General features: G+C 31.2%; 1 protein-coding gene across 3 annotated transcripts in view; it reads left to right on the top strand.

Annotated features, from left to right (window-relative positions):
- Positions 1-15,786, top strand: part of LOC130900481 (semaphorin-2A) — a 1,226,238-nt gene that overhangs the window by 1,106,173 nt on the left and 104,279 nt on the right. The window lies entirely within an intron of this gene.

Genomic DNA, 15,786 nt, shown 5'->3' with positions numbered 1-15,786 from the left:
AATATTTCTATTTGGAATCCCCTGATCTGGTAACAGTGTCGGGGACATTCTACCTTACTATATTTTCCAGTTTTAAAAAATTTTGTACAAGTAAGAAAAATATTTTCAGATTTCGAAAAATGTCGTCAGAAAGCGCCGTTTTAAACTTTCAAAATTGTTCGTAGGCTGACACCTAAATAGAACTACCAGTTTTAAATCTATTGAAGTCGTGGCGTGGGTTGATGAAACATTATCCGGATTTTCTATGGTAAAATCAAACGTTGAAAAATGATTTGCTAAGTTTAAACGTGGCGAAATGAGCACAGTAGACGATACATCCAGTGGTCGCCTAAAAGGGGCTGTCATAGATATTTTGCGCCGATGAAGAGGTTATCGCCAAAATTGAAGTCTATTCTGAGGCTAAAAAATTACATTACCCAAGGCAACTATATTCAATAATATTATATTCGATTGTTTCTATGCTAGTCTACGAACTTTTCAAATCATCTGTTGATTATTGCCAAAATATATACTTTTTACAGCAACGAGTCAACCGAATATTTTTTCTTATCACATTATTATGACTTAGCCATTGTAATTGAGTAGTGAGGAGTAATTCAGTGCTTTTTTAAATATATATCTGTAACTTCTGTAAGACTGAATGGTTGGAACAAACTTAATCTTTTTGGAAAAATGCATCATCTCAGTGATACGTCTTTTCTAAGCGTTTTCAGCAGAACGCGTTTTCTCACATAGTAATAGAAAATTGAAACTGAAAAAATAATTGCAGCAATTTCACTTTATGAAATTGTAGTTAAATGATGTCTAAATAGCTTATTGAAAGTCGTATCCCGATATCCTTCTTATTCGTAGCCTGAAATATTGAAAAAAGAAGGTTTGGTTGTCATATAATTTAAAAGCGTTACTACACTTTTGTCAAATAACGTATTTTTACTTCGGCTGATTCAAAATAATGAAAAATTTGGAAAACTGAAAATATTTTATTCGGTCTGTCAGTGACTTAAATACAAAATTTTTCATATATAATTAAAAATTTCCAAGATACTGCATTTTGCATTTATGTCTGTTTATCCCGTTCCTACATATTTCATTTCATGAAATCATTTAAAAAAAATTTAGTAGATTTCGTACAAATTTTGTAAACAGCATTTTTTTTTATCTGGAGTTGCAAAAAAGGTCTATTTAGATTATAAAACTCGATATAAATCACTTTTGATTTATGAACGGTAGTGTTGATTAATATTTTTATGTCGTTTCAGTACAGTATTTGTTTTATTCGCTTGTATTCACATAGAGGTGGTAGTTTTGGAAGTTTCCGCTAATAGTTAAATTTCCTGAAAAAAGGTTGACTGTTTCTGTAAGAAAATGTAATACGTTTACATCTCTTGAAATCTCATTTTTTGAGTATATGCTGTCCTCTAAATATCATATCATTCAGCAACTGTGGTATTATGTATCTACCATCGCGCTTCAGCATTGTCATACTAGCTCCAGCTTCTGCTGAAAGATTTGCTATCGTTAGTTGTAAACAATGACCAGGATTTTTTCTAAATCTAAATATTTTGCAATAATATAAGGAATTTCTCCAAATAACTTGGTGTAGTACCGAGGCCGCGTCTGTAGGTTAGAAATAGTTTTGTTCTGAGCAGTTTTATGGTCACAGAGAAACTTTTAATATCTTCTTTATCAACAACTATGCAACAAAGATTAATTTTCTAGCTTCTATATGTATGACTAAAATCCACCAATACATCCACTAAATACACAAAATAATAATGTGACCTTTTTCATTTGGGGCCTCATTAATAAATTTAAGACGTTATTCTAAATAACAAAGAGGATTTTTTTGTTTGGTCCCTTTGCTCAAGTATTTACATAATTAATGAAAATTCCAAATATCAATATTTTTATTTACTATCAAAGTCTTCGTCATCATCGAATATTTAGTCCACAAAGAGCTCAGGGATATTTCTTAATATACATCATTAAAGTACCACAACAGCACAGTTTTTTTTTACACTCCAAAAATTTATCATATTCTTTTTATGAGTATGTAGATTTTCTCGATAACAGATTTTGCGTTGCCTTGCTTTTTTCAAAAATTCGAACATTATATGCCTTGTAAAAAATTACTCCTACCAAACAAGTGTTTGGTTTATTAAGTAACGAAACTAGCGCTACTACACAAAAAATACGCATGCGCCGAAGGTTAGCGATTGTCAGTTTTTTAGTCTGGATACTACTCCTTCAAATGCCTAATATCTAACTTGTCTGTAGACAAACAAGTGCAGCCGTGGCGTTCGATTGTATGGGGGGATTTTTATTTTCCAGAAACTTACAAATACTGCAACTGCAACTTATAATTTCCTTGAACAAGTGTAAGACGATGGATGTTTGTTACATCTACGTGGTTCTGAATGGTTCAATCGTTTTCAAGATGGCCGAGAAGATGTTAAAGATGATTCACGTTCAAGTCCAAAACAGATGAAAATATCGGTAAACTTGTTCGATCTGACCCTCGTGCAATTGCTGAATCTATAGGAATTGACAATGATTGTGTGCGACAAATTTCACACGAAAATTTTAACATGCGAAAAGTGTATGTATTTATTTCGCACTGGATTCTAGCCAAGTACAACATTCAAGTGTTAAACCACCCACCTTATTTGTCGGATCTTGCACCGTGCGACTTCTAATTTTTCTCAACCTCAAATTTGCATTAAGGGGAATAAGATTTGTGAAATAAAAAAGCGGGTAGGGGGAATCTGACAGAAAAAAACTTTTGTTTCAAACAATGAAAGATTCGCTTGGATAGAGTTGGGCTACATATAATATTAAAAGTAGTTTATATTACTTTATTTTACTAGTCTCCCTATTTCGTAGCTACAACTCGTATTACGTATTATTATTTTTTGGAAGTTGCTGTTCATATTTCTATTTTTTAAAATATTACTCGACAATTTCAAAATTAGTATTTGTAGGTAAATTACTACAAAATAGATGAGCCTTTCATATTTCTATATTTGAAAATAGTACCCTATTTCAAGATTTATAAATATTCTTTAGATAATTTCTTCCTCTCTCTATATATGTATATTATTGTATCTAGAAGTCTAGATACAATAACAGTCTAGATTGTGAATTTAAAAAAAATAATTTAAGAATAACTTTATACGTAATAGATATTTTTTCTAAATTTATGATCGAATGACATAAAACAAACCGTGTATAACTTATCTTCCCGCAAAAAAAAAACGTTAAAAACAGCTGCTCCCATCATATCCACATGTTAAATACAACAATAGAGAAACTGAAACGCATGTATGAACATGTAAGTATTGTCTATATACACAAAACTCCCGCCAGCTTGTCGCGAATTCTAAACAAATATGTTACTGTCACTTTTCTATAAATATGCAAATGTACACAAATCTACGAGGCTCTCTCCCAAATGAAAATGTCTTTTTTTCATTGAGTCCACGCGTGAAAAGTCCATGCCGTTGAGAACGTGCTTTTGCAAGATAACACATATATACATAATAAAGAATATTCTAGGAGATGAAGGAGTAGTCCGAGAGTTATGAATCCCATTTTTATAAAATATAGTGTGCGCCGAGATTTCATTAGAAATTTATAAGATCTGTTTTTTATTTCTTTGTGAGAAAATGTTTATTTATAATTTACATTTAGGATATTTATCCATAATAACCAAATCAAGTACTATAATATCCCAAGGTGTCCAGAACCATTTCCGATAATATTTCCTTCCTTCTGCATTAAATGACATGTTTAAATGATAGTGTGGCTTTAATTTGAAAGAAAAAAATTGTTCTTCATCATAATTATATAAGGTTGGCAACTAAGTACTAAGCTTTTTACTGCTTTATTTTTTGAATAACTTATGTTATTGCTGTACTTTACCGTTTGACACGTGATACTAGTCACATTGACATAACTGTTGAAGCAAGTAGTGTGTGATTGTTATTAATGCTATTAGTTGTGGGTTAATTTTAAATGCAGTGCAGAACCGAATATTTTCCAGAAAGGAAAGAAAGCTGCTGCGGCTCATATAGAAATATGTGAGATTTATGGTGCAGAGCGCACGTGTCAGAATTGGTAAAAAAATTTGGGATGTAGATATTTTCCTCAAAGATGAGCAACGTTCTGGTCGGCTTACTGAAGTTTGATGATGACTAAATCAAAGTCATAATTGAAGAGTATCGTCATATAACTGCTCGAGAGGTTGCGAAGACGCAGACAACAGTTGAAAACACTTAAAATGTCTCGGGTTAGTTAAGAAGTTTGATATTTGGGTATCTCACGAATGAAAGAAATTCACACACAAAGAATAAACATTAGCAATATGAACCTTAAACTGAATGAAACCGACCCTTTCTTGAACAGAATCATCACTGATGATGAAGAATGGATTCTGTACCGTAACATAGTTCGAAAACGATCAAGTACCAAACACGATGAACCAGCACAAACCACATCGAAAGCTGAAAAACAACAAAAAAAAGCTCATGCTTTCAGTTTGGTAGGATTACAGAGATGTATTTTTTGAGGTGCGTCGTCCAAGGGACCAAATGATCAATTCTGATTTTTTACTATCAACAATTAATGAAACTGGATGAAGCGATCAAAGAAAAGCGACCAGAATTCTCAAATCGGAAAGGTTTAGTGTTCCACCATGATAATGCAAAGCCTCACACATCTTTGGCAACTGTTGGAACTTGGCAAGGAAGTGATCCACATCTCCCAAACAGTCCTGATCTGGCACCATCTGATTACCATTTATTTTGAAGTTTGTAGAATTCTTTGAATGGTCCAACTTTCACCTTTATGACCCTCAATCGCACCTGGTTCAATTTTTTTAATGATAAGGACCAGAAATTTTATGAGCGCGGAATCATGAAATTGGAAGAAAGATGGCAAAATGTCGTTGAGCAAAATGGAAAATATTTACTTAATTCTCCAACCCAAGATTAAAAATTTCATGTATACTAAGTATCAAGAATGAACAATAAATTTACTTACAATGAACTTTTTAAATGCGTTATTTTTGAAAACAAAATACGGCAAATAAATTATAGTTTAAGAAAACTAAAAAGCATGTTTTCAACAATAATCAAACTGAGAGATGAGAATTAATTCTTACCATAAGAATAAAGTTAGTGCCAAGTAAATTAATGTCACTATTATAAAAGTGTGGAGTGCTTTCTATAAAATATTCAACTAACTTGGAGTTTTGTAACCAATCTGAGTTTGATTCCCAGTCCGGGAAATGTTCAAATGATTTTGTCGATTACTGAATGGGATTCTTTTCCCATTATACCTCTCTTTCCCCATTTTCTTAATAAAGTCGAAATGGCTCTCTACAGTAAGATGGATAGTATTGTTACTCGGTGAATTTTATATGTAGGTGACTGAAATATAAATGCAGTATGTATCTAAAATAGTTCAACTGATAAAGCTCCTGGTACGTAACCAGAAGACCTTGGTTCTATTCCTACTAAGGGTCGTTGCCAAAAATCACTAGTACTACCACCACTACTACTAAGTAGGTATTTCCTTTCCTTCATTCTTCATTTCCCCATTTACGTAACTCGCTCAAAATGGTGATAGGAAAATATATGTCACTTGTTAAAATTCATTTCTAAACACTAAGGTAGTTTGAAAATGTCATAGAAATTACTCTACACTTTTGTGAAAGTGACATTAATTTTCTCATAAGTAACTTATGTCAACTATTATTTTTTTCAGCTAAAATTTATTTTTCATATTTTAGTATAACTTATTGTAAAAGCGTCTTTTTCAGTGTTTTAAAAAAGTATCTTATTTTTGGCTTTTTAGTGTACTACTTAATTACTTACTTACTTATTACTTACGTAGGTCACCCACTAGTTCCATCTTTCTTAGTTTCATGCAAATGATACAAAAAAATTATGAACTCTGGTAAATCTAATCAGATATTCTGATGGAGTTATTTCATTGTCGTCCTTTTTTGACAAGTGTGCAACATTTAAATTAAGTCTAACTGCTCGAATAAGATCACAATCGAGACCAAAAAGTCAATTACAATCATACAGGTGATAATAATATAAGAAACGTATATTTTAATGTAGCTGTGAATAGTCAAGGAACTGAGTACCAAGGAGAACTAATCTTATATCCTCCCAATATTGAAATTTATAGAAATCTAAAAACTGTCTTTACATAAAAGCATTCCTGGATGTCTCGTATTTAGTGGAATATGTGTACTTTTTCCAATCTTGAACGCTTTTACGTTAAATTCAGCACCATGAACTGCAAGATTTTGTCCAGAATATGTTTTTTTAACAGATCAATAACTTACAAATTAAATCATAAAGTTTTCGGTTTTTCTATTGATAATGCAGAAAATATTAATATCAGTCATATTAACACCATGAAGTAGCAAATTCTATTAATATTTTAATGAGAATTTGAGTAATTAACATTCAGAAAGTAATTAATTTTACAATTTCGAAACTCATATTACTAAAAACAATTACATACTAACAATGATCTTGGCAATATCGGTGAATAGAATCGTCAAACAATTAGGTCAAAAATTTTTAGGTTAGATTAAATGCATTTTTTTCCCATGTTCCTAACCTCTGGCAAGTTAAAAGTTATAAGGCATTTTATTTCAACTAAAAACCAATCGAATTAATTTTATTGTATCTACCAAGTTGAACAAAACCCCAGAACACTAACCGGAGAATATTCTAACTTTCTGAACACAACAAAAAATATTATAAAAAATTCACGCTTCGAAAGCAGTTGCAACATTCTTTCATTCCTGTGATAGTTTTTCTATGTATGGAGGATTCAAATAGATGAGACTAGACGTTACATATCACTGACAAGAAAAATGGCGGCTTTTCATCACTTACCGAGTGAATTTATTTCCCACCTGAGAGATTGCATACTCTTCTTACTTCAGCGTAATAACACTTCAATGGTCAGTAACATCAAAACGTTTTCCAGTCTGGCTTGATAAAAAATGCAAAGGGCTGACTTTTAAGAAAATTCGTTTTCTCGTTTCCTGTATATTTCCAAGCGAAAACGTAGAGCTCAAAGCTATTCACTTACAAATTCCTAGAAACCTGATATCTAAAATATCTCTATGTAGCGTAGACTAACTGTTACTGTTATGAATATATTTATATTGGAGTTTATAGTTGTCACAGTTTTCTTAATCTCTTCTTTCAGTTACTTAATTTTAAAAGTATTTTAAAAACTCAAATACTTTCCTTTATTACCTGAAACACAAACTATGAAATCGTGATTGCTTAATTTTGTGATTGCATTTTGTTATTTGTACATGGTGAAAAATTGAAAAATCTGTAGAATTACTAGAAGACACCAGATTATTTTCTAAGAAAAACTTGCTACAGGTTGAGTAAAACCCTACAAGAATAACAGCACGTTCAGAAGCGATTCAGTGGCAAGGTAGGACAATTTCTTCAACACATGTTTAAAAGTCTAATAATGGAGGTTAAAATATAAATGAAAAAAACTGTGTTTCATGTATAAAGTTTTTTTAATGTAGAAAAACATTTTTTGAAAATCTACACTTAATTAAAACCGCACTGAAAAATAGAAAATAAAATTGATTGCGTAGATTTTGGTACAACTGGTTTACTAAGATTGATAAAATTATAGACGCTGATAATGAGGAATTTGAAAAAGTATATTGTGATCATATAGGTACAGATATTTAAAGGAAAGTTGTTGTATTATTATGTTCATTTACCTTCAAGTATTTTTTTTTCATATATAAAAACCATTTATTAATAATTTTAACTTTATCACATTATTCGTTAGTATTTGTAATAACAAATTTTAACTCTACTTAATAGTGGATTTTTAGCTAATCATTAATGAGTACCTATATGTTCAAAATATACTATTTCAACTTTGACATCATCAGGTCCTATGAATTAAATTATTCTTAGAGACTAATTGTACCAAGATATATAGGGAAAATTTTTATTTTTTGGTTCATTCCATTTCTCAATACAAAATGTTTTGTTTTTATATTTGAAACCTCATGAGGCCATAGTCTCAAATAATTGACTGATTCTACACGAAATAGTATTTTGAAATTTGTAAAATTAATTTAAAATACTAATATAAATGTAAAATTGCACATTTTTCAGTCATACTTGAAACCGTGATCATTTGACAGCAAGGCGACTACATAATCACGCGACCGTCAACGTAGTTTTGTTATAAATCGTTAAGCAGCAAAATTCATGTATGAAATCATAATTCATTTAAATAACAATAATTAAAGGTCAATAAAAATTTAACTCGAGCCAATACTGTCGAATTCACTCGATATTCTTAAATATTTTATATTGATATATATGAATATATTGATTAAAAACTGCAATGTGGTTATTAAAAAAATTCAAATCGTGGTAAATCTTGTACTTAGTGAACCAAAAGTTATTGACAATAAGCAATAAAATATGGTCCAAGAAAGACTTACAGAAAAATATGCTTGTTATAAGCTGTTTCTGATAAACTGAAGCATGTATAACTAACAAACTGGTGAAAAAGAGTGTTCAATGGATCTAGTTTTTCTGTCAAAATTAGACGGAAAATTTAAGAGGCTATCGAGGCAGATGGATGATGTAATAGAAATCGAGAAAGAATGCTGATAGAAGTAGAGTATGTCTTCTAATTAATTATTAAATTAGGGATGCAAACTTTGAGACAACTTTGAAAACCAACTAAAGATGTTTATATTCTAATCGATGATGGTAGTTTTTTATATTAAAACCACGCTTTTGAATTTATTTCGATTTATATAAGTTTCAATATACAGAAACTAAAACTTTCAATCATTTCAATGGAATTATTTCTCAATTCCGAAAATTAATTGAAACAAACCATTCATTTCTACTAATATCGTTGTTGATTGCTGTTTATCAGCTGCTGGGTCCTTAAGATACTGTTCCTTGTCAAAACTTATAATTAAATGACTGGGAATGAATATTCTGCTCTTTCTAAGCAATTTCAACATTCAGTGGTGGCATGTTCTGTTTTTTGTGGGGGATTATGAGAAAGAAACATGTGTATTAGATCTTTGAAATGATTTTTTCTTTTCCTTAACCAAGCAACACTAAAATGAATAGGGTTAAGTTGATAATTTCAGGAACTCTCTACAATAGATATTTATTGTAAACACCTTTGGCAAAAACAATTGATTTTGTCTTGTAAATCTAGAATACTCATGTAATGCCACTCATTTTGTGGTGCTCAGTCAAAGATATTTATTGACAAAAAATGTGACTTTTTGATCATAAAGCCTCAAAATCATTGTAATTATGGAAGCTGTTTGATTTTGATATGATGATGAAAACATTCAATCTTCAAATTGCTGAAAGAGTTATTCAGTTTCTCAGATACAATACAATCAACATATTGTAAGCTGGTAAGTTCCACGTACAATCACAGGCTCTCATCCATTTTTTGGTGCATTAAGAAATATAGTGGCAACACCGTTTATTTACATATATTTTTATATTATTATTTGAAACATTCAGTATTTTTGCCATCCTTTCATACATTGTTTTGTAATTATTTCTTTTATTGCTACTTCCCTGGCACTTCCTACTGCTGGTATTGTGATAATTATTATTACTATCATCTAAGTCTCATCTCAAAATAGTTTTTTTTTTATTTCATCAACACATTTTTCTATTTCATTATGATTTGGTATTGAAAAATTCTATCACCAACCCCTATTTTTTAACAGCGATTTCAACATTTTAACTTTTTAAATGTTCTATAATTATTCTATTATGATTTGAATAACTGTTAGATATTGACGATAAAATAAACATACTTCATGCATTTCTCCACAATAATCGTCTCTTGAAATATTGTCCACAATTTTCCGATGTCTTGATTAGCTGTTAGAAAAAGGAATTTTACTAGCAAAAAATGTAATTATCAATTGTTTTCATTCCAAGATAAAACAGTTGTGGCCGGGGAGTTCGTCTCATATTTATCATGTTAATTTATCCAGTTGACTTTTTTAATTAATTGAATTTGCCGAGTAATGGCACAATATAAGTCATTTGTATGTATGTATGGATTTGGGGTCTCGTATACACTGCGACCCAAAGGATTTATTGTGTCCCCCTTTTTTGCTGCGATACTGTGTTTACAATTGATCCATTAATTCCACTCTTTTTAAAAAGTCTAGTGTATGAGATGGCTTCATTTCCCAGAGATCTTCGTCTTCTATTTCATGCACTGCCAGGTGCAGTGCTCTGGAATTCCTTAGTGTCTCACACTTCGAGAAAATATGGATAGAGGTTTCGTCCTCTGAGCAACAAAACCTGCACGCCGCATTATCTGCTAGGCCTAGCGTCTTCAGGTGTTTGTTGAGGCGACAGTACCCCGATAAAACTCTTGTCGGGATGTCCCAATAATTGGTTATGAGCTTCAAGTTCCGAGGCGGAAATATATTGCTGCTACGAATCCCTATGATCTCCGCAGATGTACCAATTGAATTCAAACACATTGGCATTCGTAATGAAAATCAAGTCGCAAACGGACAACTAACTATACGTGGCATGTTCTTGATGTGTAAACCATCCAGTTTGTATTGGCTGAACTACGGAATAATCAAAAATATTGTACACTCCATTGCTCGTAGAGATTGATGTTGATTTATTTTTTAATTGCAATAATTAGTAGTAGAAAAATGGATAATCATATATAGCTATTAAAAAACGAAATTTAAATTATATTTGTCAATTTAATAAAGTATAGAGAATATACAGAATGAAATTGGTAAATTTTTATTGAATTGATAATAATCATATCCCAACACAGTACAATTTCTAGAAAAAATATATTTGGCAAAACAACGTTTGCTGTGTCAACTAGCATTATATACAATATATTTACCGATAATGTATTTACTTGATTCTTATTTTGTTTGATTAGAGTAGTAGTGTCTTCCACAATGAAAGACTACATTTATTATGAAATATATCCTAAAAAATATTGATATTTTTGAAACAAATATTTCATCGATCTAAATCTGTTGACACGAGTTTTCTTATTTAATTTTTCAGATAAATACAATCAATTTTCGAATTTGTTGCCCTAAAAACAATTTTAAGAGACGTTACTTCAATTTTGTAACACCGAGCAACTTTCCATTTCGGCGACGTGACGTTGTTGGACGTCGGATGACTTCGGTGGCGTCGGGACCATCAGAATAACTTATCTTATTAGCCACGAGAGCGAAAGTTAAACTCTGCATTAGAGAGATGGTTAATATAATTAAAATCTCAAATCTGAAGAGCTTTTGTGAAGGGATGGGGACGGTCCGTTTCTTTTTAGTCGCCTCCTCGACAATTATATTAATAAAGGGACAGACGATTAGGATTCGTTTCAGAATAACAGTCTCGAACGGAGATTTTTTATTAAATTATGTTCTTTCAATTATATTTCTTCGTTAAAGTTAAAGTAGATGTCGCGGTATTATTGAGAAAGCATACTGACGAAAAGTTTACTTGGGAACGATTCTTTTTTAAGTTTATTATCATTTAAAAATAATCTTCAAAATTAAGTGTAGAAGGTAGTCTATAAAAATATTTTGATTTATCCATCTTTCAACTTTTGAAAGAACGTTGGTTCAAAATTTATCGGATAGAAACTTGATTGGTTGATTGATAGCTCATGACGTGGATCCTGTTCTAATATGTAGTCAAAGAAAAAGTTTTTTGGCTACTCGTATATGTACAGGGGCTGTTACTTAAGTTCGGAAAATATATGAAGTTTGACATTTTCAATGGTTGTCATACGAGTGCTACTACAGTTGTTTACAGATACTTGAAACAATCATCTTGGTCTAAAAATGGAATTAAATTGCACTTTTCCAGCGATTATTTCCTATGACTTTCGACGTGGATTGAACCAACAGCAGTATGTGGATCAATTCGCTGCGGTGATGAAGAACCATCTTCATTCAATTTTGCAAAGCATGAACAATTTCCTGACAAAAAAGATTTGTTCGCGTTGGATACCGTATAATTGGACGTTCGTTCAAAAAAGCTCGTGTCGATTGGTGCAAATAAATCCTTCTATGGAGTAACGTAGAAAGGTCAATTCTGAATGGTAAACTAGCATTTGTTTACCAGGAATGTTGGAAAAAATCAGTGAAACTAATCGCAGAACACGAATTATTCTCCATCACGACAATGCGAGCTCTCATAAATCAGTTCAAACAAAAACAGTCAAAACATCGAATTTATGGATCATCCACCGAAGAGTCCTTGTTTGGTACCCAATGATTTCTTCTTATTCCTTCAGATCGAAAATAAATGGTCAATGTTTTTCTACTCCTGAAGAAGCCGTTAATGAGTTCAAATCACACAATCTGAATGGAAAAAGACAATTGGTTCAAACGCATATTTATTATATAATTATAAATATTTGTTTTTTTATTTGTCTATCTCAAAACTTGAGTAGTGACCTATCAAGATTTTTTGGTACTGTTTTGATAGAGACAATTCTAAGAAGGCATTTTTGTTTGTGTACGGCAAACTAGATATTTCCAAGAATCAAAGATTCTAAAAGTGACGATATTATATACAACGAAACTCTTTCAGCTGTAGGAGCTACTAAACAATATATCCCGAATATATCGGGATATATTGTTAAGTGTTAAGTGTTAGTGAATAGCTAGTGTATAAATAAATTACGTAAGTAAGATACACTGTACGTATAAATTCATCCCGCACGTTTTGTGTTTAAATAAAACTTTTAGACAATAACATAACAAATCACCGAGAGATACTATGTGGCTGCAACATGATATACCTTCACATTAAAACGCCCGTAAGGTGGGGCAAAAATATGTATCACAGATGATGGATTGCAATAGGTAGATTTTCTGCCTTCGTGGCCTTCGTGATCAACCGATATGTATCTTGAAACTTCCTCTTTGTGTCACTAAAAAACACTGTTCGTAAAAACAATATTCAAAAATAAAAGATGAGATTATTCTAAGATGAAATGAATTTATCACAAATCTTTTGCATAAACACAGTTTTCGACTCCATAAATTCATTTTATTACATTTTTTTTATAAAACTGACCTTAAAAGTGACGATTTTAATTTAAGTTGATTTGAGTAGAAATTTTATGATAATAAATGAATATGATGAATAAATAAGATTTATTTATTTATTCATCAGCTAATGTGTGAAGTTGGCTCCGTAAACGATGCCATTTAATCCATATTTGTCGAACTAATGTTCACGGTGAAGAGTGAAAACCTGTGCATTATGAATAAAGAACTAGTCTCTTAAGTTGATGAAAAAATTCGTAATGAAGTAGCTTTTATATAGTTTCACTGAGTCTGCTCCTTGAAATTGTAAATAAAAGCCAGACAACAACAAATTTTGTACAAAAGGGCTGCCAATATTATTTACTGATCACAGATCACCAAGGACGACTGTCTTCTTGGATAGGCATGGTGTGAGTGCATCTGCTTCATTTTTTCCTACGTAGTGCCATAATAAACACTGAACATTGTATTGCGTTACCTTAGTATGGCAAATCAAATCTAGCATTGAGAGAAGTTCAAAATTTTTTTTTGCATTATGGTAAACCTTGTTTAATATCTCCTGTACTCTTACATCTAACGTCTTCGCATATACTTCTCTTTTAAATAATGTTTGTTCTACATCGTTTTTCTTTTGATTCCATAATGTTAAATTCTTCTTAGCGCTCGGAATAATTATTAAAAAGATTGTTTGCTTTTATAAATATTAAGTATTTTCAATTTCACTTATTTTAAGGAAACTTTTTTCCATGATGTTTTCTAATGTTATGACTCAAAAACAAATCAAGTTTAATAGAAAGCAGACATTCATTGAGCGTTCATCAGGCGTACGTTTGGCATTGTTCTATTTGATCTAGAGAATGTACATTTGCATTTCAAATAAGGTCACAGTCAGAGACTCATAGAAATGAGAAAGCGACTCGAAAATTAATTTTAATTCATGTCGAGCGTCGACAGATAGCAGTACACTTGGAAAGACTGATCGAAACTTCAATTAGCAAATAACAATATTTGGTGAGCGCGAAATTGATATGCAAATTTGTCAATTTCTTCCGCTGACACTTTATTTGCAATTGACATTAATGGATTGAATATAGTTATGTAATTTGAATATGAGCGTTTAATGAAAAATGATGAATTAAAAGAATATTTCAAAATGTTATTCATTTTAGCGATATACTATAATTTTTCAAACCTTTGAAATAATCAAATATCATATTCAGAAAGTTCAAAAAAAGTGGTTCCATAACTGAGCAGAGAAGCAAAAATTAGGTGCAAAAAAGTATACAGTGGGGGAAAATGTAGAACAACTTTCGGGAGTATAAATTAGCGTATCGAAACAGTAATGCAGAATATATTATCTTAGATAAAAATAGAATTTCAACAACTTCTCATTGACAACCAAATCATATGATTGACACATATATATACATTTTATACCTGAGTGACGCTAAATGTTTAGAGATACGTGGAAAGTAATTACCATTCACATTAATGCATTTTTATTTTCAATGATTCTTACATAATTTTCACGTAGAACTCCCAACTGCTGTGCTGTATGTGACGATGTAGTGAAAAGTTACTTCGAATAATCTTGTAATGTCAAAGGTAGGAATATCGAAAAATAGTGTGTATGTTTCATCACTAGTTACTATTTTAGAAAGAATATGCCTTGCCATTTGGAAATCGAGTAAAAAATGTTTTTACATGAAAATGATCATGTAAAGTTGAATTTACTGAGGCGGATCCAACATCGAAAGTTGTCCAAATCGCTTGAGTTATGCAGCTTGCAACTTCTTCGATCATACGTTTCACTTTTCAAATGTTTCCAACCGTATTTGAGGAAATGAGCCTACTAGCAAGTACCTCATTACCAAGAGGTATCTGGCCTCTTTTAAATTTGCTATATCAACTAAACACAGTTACTTTCACAGAATTTCATTATCAAATGCGCTTTGCAACCGTTCAATACTTTGTTGTTCACTTAAACTGATTTTGAACTCATAGTAGATCATATCGCGCTTGTGTTTATTTAACAAATACATATTTCGATGGCGGTATATTCCACTATTTACTCCGTAATAGCCACCACTCAGTAGTAGTCAGAACTTACTACTTAAAAAAGAGGGTATTTTAAATATTCAGTATTGCGAATTGAAACTTCCCTAATTTCGTGGCAGAAACTTCACTAAGAATATGTTATGTTGTTATAATATGTAATTGTAACGTAATAAAAATTCATTTCTACTTCATCTCTCTACGAGTTAATTATATTTTGATTAAATCAATGAATAGCTGTATTTCTGCTTATTATTATCGTTCTATTAGTATCATACGTGTAATAAGTAAAGATAAAATCTACGAAAAAGTTATAATCTATCTTAACATATGTGATTTTACCCGTAAGATAACATTGGAAAGAGTAGATTTTAAATATCAAAATTGTAATTTATTGATTACATGGCAGTTTTTATTTGTTCATCTAATTGTATTTTACACTCTCAGATCTAACAGAAAATTGTGCAACGTGACGATCTCTTTACTAAACCTAAATACAGTTTAATCTCTCCCAAATCCATCTCTGGTCTAAAAAACGAAAGTGTTATATACGGTTCGTTCCGGCTTCGAGGGCGTTTTTGTATTTTGCTTTCTGTCTG

Source organism: Diorhabda carinulata, chromosome X (genome assembly GCF_026250575.1).
Source record: "Diorhabda carinulata isolate Delta chromosome X, icDioCari1.1, whole genome shotgun sequence".
Classification (NCBI taxonomy): domain Eukaryota; kingdom Metazoa; phylum Arthropoda; class Insecta; order Coleoptera; family Chrysomelidae; genus Diorhabda; species Diorhabda carinulata.
This window is presented reverse-complemented; position numbering and strand designations above follow the sequence as displayed.